The following is a 12255-nucleotide window of genomic DNA, read 5'->3' on the forward strand; positions in this document are numbered from 1 at the left end:
TGCTGGCATGTTTGACTGTGTGAGTAAGTGTGTCGGCGTGTGTGTGTGTGTGTGTGTGTGTGTGTGTGTGTGTGTGTGTGTGTGTGTGTGTGTGTGTGTGTGTGTGTGTGTGTGTGTGTGTGTGTGTGTGTGTGTGTGTGTGTGTGTGTGAGAGAGAGAGTCCTCACGTGTCGGCTTCATTGCTCTGGGCGGACGCCACCGGAGCGATTTACAACTCCGATGGGACCAGGTATTTGAGGGGGACGAGGCAGGTGGGGAAAAAGGAAAGAGGGGAAGGGGATGAACCCTGGTAGAAGAGACAATTCCCAGTCTCACTATCAGCAAGGCAGAGTTATGGGCTGTGTGTGTGTGTGTGTGTGTGTGTGTGTGTGTGTGTGTGTGTGTGTGTGTGGAGCTGCCTGAGACGCTTAGAGCTTGAGCCCAAGCGGCCACACATCGCTGCGGCGGGTGTCTCTGAATGTCGTCATTCTCTGCAGTGGTGCAAAAAGTGCCGTTGCTCTGTGCATCTTCACCTCGGTGAAAAAAACCCAAAAAAGGTGAAAAATGGCTCCGACACACAGAACTGTGGTCATATGATTAATAACTGCATTAACATTCCTTTCATCTTGATTTTAAAATGCTCCCAAAGTCAACACCTTCACAGTAACACATCTCTATTATAGTCAGTCAACCAGTTCATGCAGCAAATCCCATTTCAGTTCAGTTTCTTTTTTTTCCCAAAAATGTGATAATATTTATGTTGTGACTGCAGTTAGCGATGGCGTAGGCCCCATGGTGATTCTGACAATGGAGTGGTCGTGGGAGGCGGGGCTTAGCGAAGGGTGAGTTTGATGCATCATGTTCAGCCTTTTATGTTTTCAAAAAAAACAGCCGCTTAGAGTTTTCTTTGACTAATCTCGGAGAAATCAACAATTTGGTGAATAGCCCGCCGCTTAACACAAATGCATGGTGTGGATGGGGGTAGCAGCGCATTTTAGAATACACAATGGAGCAAGGTTAACTTTCTAACTGTTCTGCCATGGCAACAGTTAATGAGGATGGACTTACACCTGCTTTGTGAAGGTAGAAATGTTGGTTTTTTTTCTAGCTCGCACATTACCTTCAAACTAAGCTATATTTTTTAACTTTTTTACTTTAAGTTGGTGCAACCGGCTGCAGGGCTCCATCTAATTTTCACACTTAAGAGTAATCACTCAGACCACGGAGCTCATCGAAATGGTTAAAGTGAACTCCAATTCCTCAGATCTATTGCTTTGGTGCCGTTGGTGATACACATACAGTAGTTAGCTTTTAAGGTAAAAACCACTCGCATCTGTTGCACCAGAGCGGCTCAATCAGTTTCAAAGAACTATACAAGAGGAATCTGTGCCAGATCTGATTAGGGCGCCTTTTAGCCGTTCACCTTTTTGATTTGATAAGCTCACTTTCATGTTTATCCAGTCCCCACACCTATAGATAAAGAGCTCTATTACTTACTTGACACCAGTTTTAACGAGGGAACCCATTTGGGTTTAACAGCCTCTTACAGGGGATCAGATGGGTGGGGTGGAGTGTCATGGATGGTAATCAGAGCTCTCCAGTCGCTTGCTGTGGCTTAAAAAGGAGCTGTGAGATTCGATGACAGGGTTTAATCACCTGCCTCTCTGACTCTGAGAGGCCTCGAGTTTTAGCTTCTCATCGAACCCTGCAGTTAAATGATCTTGAATGTTCTCTCTCGTTCTCTCTCGTCGTCTCTTTCCCCCCCCCCCCCCTCGCAATAATTGTCCCTCAGTTAAAATTGGAGCTGATTGCGTTCCGGTCTTTTAAACACATGTCTACATGGTGAAGCGAGCCAAAGGTCGCGGAGATCACGCGGCGAGCTGGGATGCTAACGTGTCAAGATGCACAGATTGTGACGGTGATTTTATCTGCAGTAGACAACGACTCAATCAGATCAAGATAGAGATAAAAAAGTTTTTTTTTCGGAGGGGGGAGGGTGGGGGGACAAAAGTGTCTGACAGGAAAATCAAAGAGCTCGCTGCTGGGTGTCAGAACCCAGTCGGAGAAGAAAAGTCACTCTCCTGCAACGCATGAGTGAGCGGCAAGTACGAGCGTGTGTGTGTGTGTGTGTGTGTGTGTGTGTGTGTGTGTGTGTGTGTGTGTGTGTGATATTGCGAGCGTGGCTTTTGTATTGCCACTGCAGTGTGATTTTTGACAGTAATGATGTGGGGCCTTCACAAATTGACGGACGGGGGAAGGAGAGAATGAGAACAAGAATGGGAGACGAGGCATGAGGAAAACAAGATCGACGGAGCCTGAGAGAAAAATGTTGTCACACAGTGACAAAGCAGTGGACAGTAGCAGACTGTCGTTCTGTAGACTACCTGTCTCGCTCTGACTTTCTCTTCTTTCTTTCTTTTTTTTCCCCCTCTCAGGCCGTCTCTCTCTCTCTCTCTCTCCTTTTGATAGTCTGTCTTCCTCTCCTCTATTTCTGTCCATCCCCATCTTTCAATCCAGGGTCACAGGCTGATGTCGTTTAACGCAGCAGGTCAGCCGGGTTCACGCTCACTGAGGAAATGGGGTTAGTTACCTTTAACCTGCACTTGCAGACAATCCACCATCCAAATAAAAAAAAACATTCATACAATTACAGAGCTACATGGGCCATCTTTTCTTTCCCTTTCGTTCCACAGGTTTAGAAATACACCTATTAATCCATGTAATCTGTGAGGAAAACATTCCGCTTTCTCTCCTTTCCTGGGAAGAGTCTGGAAGATGCCGCGCTGACACTTCCATTGTTGTCAAGGTGCTACGGTTTAATGGGGAATTTTGCACAATGGAGCCATTGACTTGACTGAGATTAATAGGGGACCCAGGGAAGGCGATGGAGTGACTTTACCATAACAATGGCTGCCATCCATCAGTAACGCAGCCCAATTGCATGTTTGTATGAAATAATCCATTACAGGCAACAAAAGGAAAGCCACAGGCCGCTCTCATCCCTGAGTGTATCCCCGGGGATCTGAATATTTCCCCTCCTGCGCTCGGAAAGAAACGTGACGGGACAAGGACGATTGTATACCCCCGACGTGCTCCGTCGCCTCGCCTCGCGCTGCAGATTACAGCGCTGCATCTGATGTAACGTCCGTACGTGTAATGGATTAGCTTGTCGCAGCGCGTTATCGGGGCTTGTCTATGCACATGGGATGGGCCGCATGTGACCTCTTATGAACATACTTTAGCATTAGGATGAAAAATAGCAGCGATCCTCCGGCGAAACAAATTTAAATTGCTCCCAACCTGTCCACCGTCAGCCAGATGCAGCAGTGATGCTGAAGCGCTGTGTGTGTGTGTGTGTGTGTGTGTGTGTGTGTGTGTGTGTGTGTGTGTGTGTGTGTGTGTGTGTGTGTGTGTGTGTGTGTGTGTGTGTGTGTGTGTGACAACATGAATTGGGGATTTTAAGGTGCACCGATATTCTCTGGAGGATTATGATGGAGGATTATCCACCCGTGGACCGGTTTGGACAGTAATAGTTTATACAGTATGTAACAGGATTAGAAGAATCTGATTAACAAAATAGTGGGAATATAATCTGATACAGGTGCAAAACTACCGAGATAAATTACAAAAAAAAAAACATTATAAATGATGGTACATTTCTTCTTAAAGGCAGACATCATACTATATGCTGGAAGGAATACTATTTAAAATGTACATTTTCAGTGACAATCTGATATGATGAGGAGAAAATAAAACTTCAACAAATGATGTATTTATTACTTTTTTTTAAGCAGACAGGGAGAGCCGTGCGATGTGTTTTTTGGATTACATTTTATATAAATAACCTTGCCAGTGCTTCAAGTGGATGCCAGTTTGTTTACACTGGAGAAGAGGCTTACAGGCAGGAAGCCGTGTGTGTTTACTGGGTTCGGGGGTTGTCTTTTTGGAGAGCGTTTCTGTCTGTGAGGTGCCTGGGCTCTGGAGAGCTCTTAATGAGTGCTGATCCTGTTAGGCATGGCATCGGGAGAAAAAAGGCGCTTTCGTTGCTATATTCGCACCCACAGACCTACGTGCGCAAACAGACACACACACACACACACACACACAAATACAGATATACATATACATTGAAGCATGTCGCAAACGACAACACTGTACGTGTCTCATCTCTGTCTCTCTGGTAGCTTCCAGACCCAGCAAAGCAAAACTCTTCTCGAGCCTTGCATCCTTGCATCCAAATAATTACTTTTGTCTCTTTTCGTGTGTGTGTGTGTGTGTGTGTGTGTGTGTGTGTGTGTGTGTGTGTGTGTGTGTGTGTGTGTGTGTGTGTATCTAAAAGGGGAATACTGAAGCTTTTATATCCCTACAAATCCCCCCAATCCTTTTTTTCCCTCGGTCCTTTCTCCTCATATCTCCTACCAACCTCCTTCAAACAGCTTGTATCTCCCACACTGTCGATCTCTATCTGTGTTCGCTTTGCTTCATCTCTCTTCTCATTCGTCTTTCTTGTGTTGCTTTTTCCCTCGACCCTCTTCTCCCCGTCTCTCCGTCTCCCTCTCTCGTTATCAGTCTGCGTCTGCAATCTCTTTGTATTTCTAATTCTTGCAGTGATTTCACAAAAATGAGAAGGGAGAAAGGCTTTTATCAACAAACAAAAAAAAAAAGAAGAAGAAGAAGACCTCAAACACCACTATCTCTGGGGGGGGGGGGTTTCTCCCAGTTGTTTCTTGGAGCTCCAGAATGCATCTGTTTCACTAAACGTCGGCGCCCAAAGTAATTAAAATGATGCTGGAACAAGTGAAGTCCTTGAACCTCTGCCTCTCTCAATCCTTCTCTCTCCCTGTTGCCATGGTGCTCCAGGCAACCAGTACAACGTGTGGTATGCCACCCGCCACAGCGTTCCATTACAGAATGAGAGCTGCTCTCGATTCCTCCTCTCTCCCTCGCTCTATTGCTCTTGAGAAAGTGTGTCATGATTTTTCTCTCAGTAGCCCCCGCCTCCTTGACTTCAAACCTGGCAAGCAGAACTTGCGCTGTTCAAGCCCTCGTTCTGAAGAAGACCAACGTTGTGTTAACCTTATCACCGTCAAAAAGGTTACTGCTGTATGCATGCTTTGCGATCCAATTAGCAAGTATACAAATAGAGAAATAAAGCTAGACTGTGTTTTGTGCAAAAAAAATAAAAAAAATATAAGGGTGCTTATACAACCAGCCAGGTCACTTCATCTCCACTTCATGGAACCTTGGTCTGTAAAGAAGTTCAGGTCATGTGAGGGGTTAGTCTTGAACCTCACAAACTGTCCCCAGAGTCACCGACGCCGCCCCGATTCATTTCAAACATGTTTGATATTTTTGGAGATGCTGATGATTGTGTCTCGTGTATTTTTGGAGCGGGACCGCAACAGCCAATGAGAGAGACAAGCCAGAGTAGCTAACTGTGTTGCTCAGCAACGCTAAACATTCAGCCCCTTGAGGGTAATAGTATCTAGCATACTACTGTCGACAGATATTAAAACTGACATTCAAAATGCTGCCTGCAGTTCTCGCTGAAGAACAGACAAAACCCGCGTTGACCGTGTCTCCCCATCCATTTTCTCCTCCAGATTCTTTGAGCCTTCTGCTTTTTTTTTGCTTTTTTTTCTTCTTCTCACTGCAGAGCACTACCACAGCAAGTTGTTGAACCATGTTAGTCTCCATTCTGTTTACATTTGCTTCCCCATGACATCCCAATTTCAAAATCCGGGAGGATTTCAAAACTCCTGCGGCCTGAGTCCGATTTCACACGTCTGTCCAAAATCTGAAAAAAAATTGATTGAGAACTAGTGACTGAATGAAAGCCATAGCATTATTTTCATTCCCATCAAACTCCATTCATTGTATTTGTTTCACTCATCTAATGAGCTTTGTCCTTTTCAAATCACATGACTTTTAAACAACTTTCAGAAGTGCCTACGTGTGTGTGTGTGTGTGTGTGTGTGTGTGTTGACTTGTAGCTATACTTTAGCTCTTCATCCCGTATCGCGTCCTTCTCCTCCATCCTGCCCCCTGTAACACCAGTGAGCTTTGCGAAGGTAGCGCCACTAATGAGCTGACATCAGCAATCCATCAGCATAAAGCCACATAAGGGATCCAGTCCTAATACCCGTAAGATAAAACACACAGCCATTTACCCCGTGACCTACTTTGACCTAAGAACATCTCTCTTCAAACACCCACAAAGCACATGACTCATCCTCCCCTCCAAAGCAGCATCTGATTAACACCAATACCGCAGCCGTGGCGTGTGTACGGATGCCGGCGGTGAGAAGCGCCTGTAACTCTCACTGCCTTGGGCAGGCTTTCCACTTCCTCGAGTTAGATTTTGGAGCCCTAGCCAAGCCTGCTTCCGTGGTATTTTACGGCAGAGCTCGGCCTCTTGATCATGGGCTGGGTGCAGCCGAGCAGCCTGCCAAGGGCCCGAATACAACGCCCAGAGCTTGGAATCTGCGCACGGAGCTCCACTTGGCAGTATTTCATTTGAAAGCAGTAAGCATATTCTCCTGTGAGTCCCCTTCGGGCTGTCCTCAGGGGGTCTATTACTTCAGGACCATCTCCATTTCTTTCTGTAGACGGAATCGGAACTGAACCTGCGGACTGAAAACGGGAGACTCGAGTGAGAGTGAGAATGTTGTTATTGCCTGAGATTCTGTGTCTCTGAGGTGACGGGCAAGTCTTTCTCTGTATTCCACCTGGATATCCATTTGCTAATGACATTTTAATCCGTCATTTGAGAGGTATTACATGTAGCATTTCAACATCAATAAACCATTACCACATTCATTTTGAGAAATTAGTACAATCACTGTAAACAAATGAGAACATCACTGAGAAGACTGGCTGTTGTTGTCTGTTGCAACTTTATTTGCATTCCACAAGACATCAGCTGGATTGCTCAACAGCATGAAAGACAAATCATTTATACTTTGCAAATAAAACATCCTGCCAAGGGTACTTCTTGGCTTCTGTCTGTCTTCTTCTTCATCAAAGCAATTGCACAACTCCAGAGAGGAGAGGACAAGCAGCTCCTCTTCTCGACAACACAGTTGAAAGGAAATGTGGTGTTTCGTTTCGAGAAAGAAAGTGTCACACTTGCCACCCAGCAATGCAAATGGGGAGCCCATCTAATCACAAGGCTCACTACTCTTTCGTGCTGCAGTCAGGTGTGCGTGGAGTGTGTGATGTCAACCAATTTGACGACGAGGTCAAGGGGTTGATGCGGTACAAAGACATGGCTGTCTCATTTTGGTCGGCGCGGCCCTATCTGTATCCTCATGTTTTATTCACCGTCCACGGTGGTTCACCTCCATCTTTCCTCCATTCAAACAGCAGCAGTCATTGCAGCCACCATACCTGCAGTCCAATTTGGCGTAATGTCTTGTTTTTAATACGTGCGCTCTGTTCTTGTTGCAACAGTAATTAAGACTGGAATATTCAGATCATCAAAGTTAATTTGACTTGGATAGTTTTATATCTGCAGGCTGGTTCCCTAAAGGTGGTTAAACCGTAATAACATATGAGCAGATTTTGGCTTATCGCCACAATTTCAAGTTCATAAAACACTCGGGATCGGTCATCAAACTCCCTGACAGAAAAGGCGTTTTTATGGCAAAGAAGGGTTTACGGCAGACCTGGTATCCATATGTGCTGCCCAGATATGAGTCCCAGCGCATTCTGCTGCACCTTCCCCTGGCCCTTAACCATCCAAACCACCCCGGGTTGTAAACCTCAGTCGCCCAATTTACTTTTTATTTACCTTTTATGAGCCATGACTATTGTCACGTTGAATGCAAAAAAAAAAAAAAAAAAAAAAGCCTAAGTGGCTTAATCCCTTAATCTATGGTGTGCTCCCCCAGTATCTGGTACAAAATCAAATATCTGCCTGCCCACTCACCCAGCTTCCCTCGTATATAACCCTGAGCACACAGTGGTTTCTTGACCAAAGCCAGTGTGCTGTACAAGTTTTATTTCCTGGCAGTCGCAGAGAGGGCCCCAGACACAACGTGAGAAAGGAAAACACAGAGATACAATTACACAAACTCATGTTTCAATTGGCCTGTAGAACTCAAACAGGGGAGTGTTTACTTAACTGTGTCTGGTCTACCTTTTTCTGAGCTTTCCTCCTCCTCTTCTTTTTTTTTTTTTGGTGTGTTTTCTTCGGGCCATCAGCTTGCTTCTCCGTCATGCCTCCTTTCTTTTTGCTGTGCTCTGAGACTGTGAATGGGCAGGTTATACAATCTGAACTGCATTGAATAGAACCTTTCTGTGTGGACCTTTTTTTTTGCAGATGTAGCAGAGAGGTTATCTTTAAAGTACAGAAAACAACAAAAGGCACCTCTCACCTCTGTCTCCAATCTGCTAGCCTTAACTCGTAGCCAATTCTGCCCACGCGCTGCTTCTGCCCGGCCTCAACCTCTCCTCCATCACTTACTTCTCCTTTTCTGTATTTTCTAGCTTTCTCTTGGTTTTCTTTGTTTGTCAGCCCATCTTTTTGTGGTGAGCCTAACTGCCTCTGCCATAGTTCGGGTCCACGCCTGCAATGACACGTACATCGATTTAATTATAATAAACAGGTAGGGGAGCTTGCCAGTGACTAATCTTAGTCAGCGTGATTAATGATGTTTGTGTAGCCAGAGTCTGAAATTAGCAAGAGATCTAGAAGAATGGGTTTCTCTCTTTCCCTGTGTATTTGTGTGTACATATGTGTTTTGGTTTATTATAAGTGTTGTGTGTCAGAAATGGGTGCACTCCAGTTGAATGCACAGGGGCAACTCCCCTCCCTAATCACTGTACAATCTGTGTGCATCACCGCTCTCTGAAAAACAATCCATGAATCATCATTAGTTATTATTTTACGCCCATTCCCTACCAATAAGCAGTAATAGCTCTCCCAATGCTGCATGAACCACTCAGAGAAGTGTTGATTTCAGAATATTTTTATTTTTTTTATTTCCAGCACATTCTCAACCTCTGGTGCTACAGAGCTTGATAGGTGATATTTAGGAAACATTCGTACGTGTATGCAAATACATTTTTTCACTACACTACTGAATGAAAGATGATTGCATCGCAATTACTGTTCATTACAGCAATTTCTCTGAAGCTATTCAATACCATCTGTAACCCTCACTGTTATTCTACTGAGATTCTTAAATTACTTTAAAAAAAAAAAAAAGCATGACACTGGAACAACTGAATCGCAAGAAGCAGATCAAAATAACTCTCGTATACTGTCAATTATTACAGAGAAAATGTTATTTTTTAAGAAGTGAGCAAAGGAGATTCAGATTTAGAGGTGAGTTTTGATATACTGGGTGGGCTAAGCATGGTTTGGTGTTTGTAGGAGATGGACGGTGTGAAGAAAAGAAAGTTGACACGCTGAGGTTAATAAGAGAGAAATTGAAAAGCTGGAAAAGTCAGGAAACTCTATAACTGCATGCATGATTAGACTTGTGACGCATATGGAAAGTTAAAGTTACATTTCCTCTCCTGTACAATTCCCGTGATCCCACATTTGGGAAGATAAATATTTGTGTGTACTTGTACGTGCATTTGTTGTGTGATTTATGACCCATACTGCTACAAACCACCAGGGGGTCATCAGGACGTTTTGGCCTCACCTTTGGGAAACTGTCATGTCGTCCATCTTTATATACAGTCTATGGCAGGGGTTTTCAATTCAAATTCCAAAAGGTCCAGATTGAGAAAATGTCCTCGCACAAAGGTCCGGAAAATTACAATAATATCTAACTTACGCTATTTATTTAATATATATATATATATATATATATATATATATATATATATATATATATATTTTAAGAATTATTATTCTCAGTTTTCAAATTTAACAGGATAGATTATAAATAATACATAGAAATACATTAATAAATGTTCATCTCATTTCAAGTAAAATAAGGGCTGGATTAAAGAATAACTGACAAAAAAAAAAGGTGCATTTTAAGAGGAAATGGAGCATAGTTACGATATCATTTCACCTCATGTTGACAGCAGACCACCTCAAGGTGTCACTCAGCGAGAACCAGGACTTTCTGATGTAGCATTTCAAAATTAAAGCCCTTCAAAATTGCATGCATGAGCTAACTTCAAATCACATTCATGAGACAATTTGTCTAAATTCAGATGGGATTTTAGAGGAAATGGTGCATAGACTTTTGTCTTTTTGGAGAAAAAAGACAAAAAGGAGGACCTGGACCCATCCAGATCCAAAAAGGAGGATCTGGACCCGTCTGGGTTGTCTGGGTCCAGATCGTCTGGACCCGTCTGGGTCCAGATCCGGCTAGTGACCCCTGGTCTATGCAATAACCACTTATCATTATGCAGATGATGTGGTGCTATGACTGTTCTGGTTATACATTATTTAGGCGCAATATGCAAATGCCAGCTTTTGTGGACATGGATGTAGTCATCCACGTGTTATTTGCATATATGCAAATAACTGCACATAAGACCACATGTATAAATAGAACAATGGTTACTCAATGGGTACACTCTAGTCGTTGTTGAATGGCTGCATACGTGCTAATGCTCAGCAGTCTGCACACACCTGTGTTTCTGTGCACTTTTCGTAGCACTCGAATTATCCTTTCATGGCGGTTAATGGAGGAAGAAAGTCAAAGAGAGGACGACGCATCCCGTCTCACTCCCTCCCTTGTCCTACACACAGATAAGGAGATGCTGTACGCCCGGCTAATGTAAGCCCTCAAGATATACTCACCATTTCCCCCCCCCCCCCCCTAATGTTCCACCTATTAGTTATTAATGGAGGAGCTACACACACTGAAAGTGAGCTAGTGAGCCCTGGGATTGGCTCACTCTGTCCTAGTCCCGGCTGTGTTTCCACTTTGTAAAGCGGCAGCAACAGATGATATCCCCGATAGTTATCCCTTAAATTAGCACAGCCTTTAAAAAACAAAAACATTTTAAGGCCGAGTTCATGTTTGCCGTTCTCTAAAAGGCTACATGATGAATACTTTATTCAGTACGCTTGTGTACTCCAACAGCACCACTACATCCCCTCCTTTCGTTTTGTGTTTGTTTCCGTCTCGCTGACATAAAAGAAAAGCCTTGCTGAGTAGGGAAAATAACAGTTATGTGGTTTGCCTGTGCGGAACAGTCCTTTTTTGTTTTCGCATCCTGGTAGCGCTGTCTACAATATTGTGAACGAAGGTCAGTCTGGGGCCATGATAGACCTCCGTATCTCTTTGCCACCCGTCTGCCCCGCCCCTCACCCATTGCCTCCTCTCTCTCTCTCAGCCTTCCTTCTTGCTTATCGGCAGCGCTCACACCTGTGGTGGGCTGGCCGCTCTCTCCAACTCTCGCCGGAGGCCCCAGACAGAAAGGCAGCAGATAACCTTTAAATCCAAGAAAAAAAAAAAGATGGTCGGGGACAGAGTAGGAGGGAGAAAGCTCTCCATCCACCGCTTGGGATTGTGGGGCCTGCTGGCAGGTGGCCTTGCTGGAATGTGCCCAGGCTCAGCTTCATCCCTAAGACTTGGGCCACGGGCCAGCCCTGTAGCTTGACCTAGCAGTATAGGGGGGAGGGGGGGAGGGGGAGGCAGGAAATAAGGGGGCTAGACTCTGTCTTCTGGCTTTTGTAGAGTGCATTGTTAGCGCTGGCGTAGGCTCATGCATCAGGCGTATTAAGTGTGAGTTGTGAAGATGGGAGTGTGTGTTCATCTCCGCTGGCCTTTCTTTGGGACAGGGCGCCCCGTGTGCAGCCTGTAACGATGTGTTTCAATTGACAGTAACCTCTTCATCCGTACCTGGCCTGGCGGGGGGGGGGGGGGGGGGGGGGAGACAAAGAGCAAGAAGTAAAGAAAAACAGGAGTTAAGGAATGCAAAGAGCAATTTCTGAGGCCCTTTGGTTCAGAATCACTTTGCTTTTGCAGTACGGGCAGACCATAATAAATTTGAGGCGAAAGGGTTGCCGTGACGACAGCCCCAGGGCGAAACGTCCAATAGAAACAACAGCCCAGTGTGTATACTTCCTCCGCCTCTTGATTCGGCGTCATTACTCATCCTTCGCAGCGTGTGCCTGCCAGCCTCACCACCTCCAAACTCACACAAAAAAAAAAAAAAATGCAGATGCTCAGGAAATGTTCAGCGGGTGATTTATCGGGCCCTCCAGAAACATCTATAGACCGCTGCTGTTATTTAACTCGAATGAGACAAATTGGTCAGGATGTGTGTGCAGGACGTAATCATACGTTATCGCAG

The sequence above is a fragment of the Cebidichthys violaceus genome, unplaced genomic scaffold (assembly GCF_023349555.1).
Source record: "Cebidichthys violaceus isolate CVI_PGR_0920_01 unplaced genomic scaffold, fCebVio1.0.p SCAF_21, whole genome shotgun sequence".
In the NCBI taxonomy this organism is placed as follows: domain Eukaryota; kingdom Metazoa; phylum Chordata; class Actinopteri; order Perciformes; family Stichaeidae; genus Cebidichthys; species Cebidichthys violaceus.